The following is a 1,811-nucleotide window of genomic DNA, read 5'->3' on the forward strand; positions in this document are numbered from 1 at the left end:
GAGTGAGTAGAAAACCTTAAAGTGTCTTGGTCATTTCCACTGGGGTTGTCTGGTTCTGAGTCGCTGCCAGTGTCTTTTTTGGTTGTTAGGTAAAAACGCAAAACAGGTAGTTTTGTCTGCTCATAAAGTTCTCCAACTGTAATATGTTCATCAAGTGAATGTTCCTGGAAATCTGTCATGTCAACCTCAAAATCTGTAATTCTTCCCTGTGAATTTATTTGATATGGAAAAAACAAACCCACTGCCTTCTCAATTAATTTATTTTTTCTACAGTCCTTTGAAACATCAATTTTTCTTGTTCCACCACCTTTCTTTGTCCGAACTTGAAAAAACTTCCCATCTCGAGAATTCATCCATCCTATCTCAACTTTTCGAACACTTTTTTGAGCATTTCTGATGCTAACATTTTCTGAGATCTGCTTTTGATCGTTGCCTTTGTTCCTTGAAATCTTGGCTCTCAATCGGTCAGAGGATCATTTTCCCTTCGTCTGCAATATCCGAGAAGTGCCAGTCGGTCACCATAAGATGGGAGATACTCCTTAAGCTGTTCATCTGTCATGAGCAGAAGGACACTGGAGTCAATCTAGAAAAAAAAGTTAAAACAGTTATTTAACCTATAAAAATGGGGGGGAAAACCCAGTAAAAACAGCCACATGATAAAACTGATCTGTCTTCACCATGTCTCTATAATAATGTTGTATGATAACTTCTAAATGTACTGATTTCCTTAGCAATCTAGCTACCTTATCCTTTTGCAGTCGTTGTATGACTTCCTCTGAAACATCCCGTGATTTTAAGAAGTCATATATTTCATCCATCCTGTGACAATTACACACAATAACTAATGAACAATGTCTAATAAAACATAACATTGCAAAAAATGTATTATGAACATGAGAATAGGGTTGAATGATATTACTGAAAAACTCTTCACGATACAAGCATTTTTTATTATTTTACATCATTTTTTTTTTTTTATATCTGAAATACTGCCAAACTGGTGATGTGACCTTTCCCATTTTATCCACAGCTTTCACACCATAATGTTTTTTAAAAACATTTATGAGGCACAGTGGTGAAACATTAAACTGCTGCTCCGCAAGTTACTCAACAGCTTGTTGCTAGTTCACCAGTTAGTTAAATGATGCCATCAACCTAGATGAGCTAGCCTTGAGAGGTTGAGAAGCCTTGACTGTGCCTACATCCTCCAGAATGGTATGTGGTTCTGGATCAGAGTTTAGAGAATATTCTATTGAATATTCTGTCAGACTTACTATCTATTGATATTGATCACTGATTTATTGTCCAACCCTACAAGACAGATAGAAACTGTATTTCAGACTCAAGCTCCTGCTAAAAAAAGACAATAGACAACCAAACAGCTGTACAGATCTGCAATAATAAACCAATACACAAAGAAACTACATAAAAGTAATAAAGAAAAATCTACCAGTGTCTCCACATCTAAATGGTAAAGTGTAGAGCTTAGGTCTGAAAGTTCTGTTTACATTTCTCCCCTAAAATAGTTCAATGGTTGAACAATTCTCAAAATGAAATTCCCATCTTTATAAAAGAGTCAAGTACATGAACATCAGAATGATTTTAGTTTTGATCTTAATTACTTTCATTTAAACAGATAATATGATAAACTGGATTTTCACAAGAGTTGCAACTTACCTCTGTTTAGGTTTAAGTTCAGGTCAAAGGAACCTCCTCTGTCTCTTTTGTAGGTATCCTGAAAGTTGAGTAAAGTTGAGGAGTTAAAATTTTCAACAGGGCCTGCCTGTTTTGGGGATTTTTAAAGTTCCTTG

The 1,811-nt window shown here is 35.5% G+C and overlaps 1 long non-coding RNA gene across 1 annotated transcript; it reads right to left on the minus strand.

The window, feature by feature from the left end:
- Nucleotides 1–242: 242 nt before the first annotated feature.
- LOC107835155 (uncharacterized) lies at nt 243–1,803 on the minus strand. Its single transcript, XR_001660984.1, has 3 exons — nt 1,678–1,803; nt 744–819; nt 243–583 (listed from the first exon to the last, which is right to left on the minus strand). It is a non-coding gene; the product is annotated as an uncharacterized LOC107835155 (long non-coding RNA).
- Between the last annotated feature and the right edge of the window lie 8 nt (nt 1,804–1,811).

This window comes from Poecilia formosa, unplaced genomic scaffold, assembly GCF_000485575.1.
Source record: "Poecilia formosa unplaced genomic scaffold, Poecilia_formosa-5.1.2 Scaffold1093, whole genome shotgun sequence".
Classification (NCBI taxonomy): Eukaryota; Metazoa; Chordata; class Actinopteri; order Cyprinodontiformes; family Poeciliidae; genus Poecilia; species Poecilia formosa.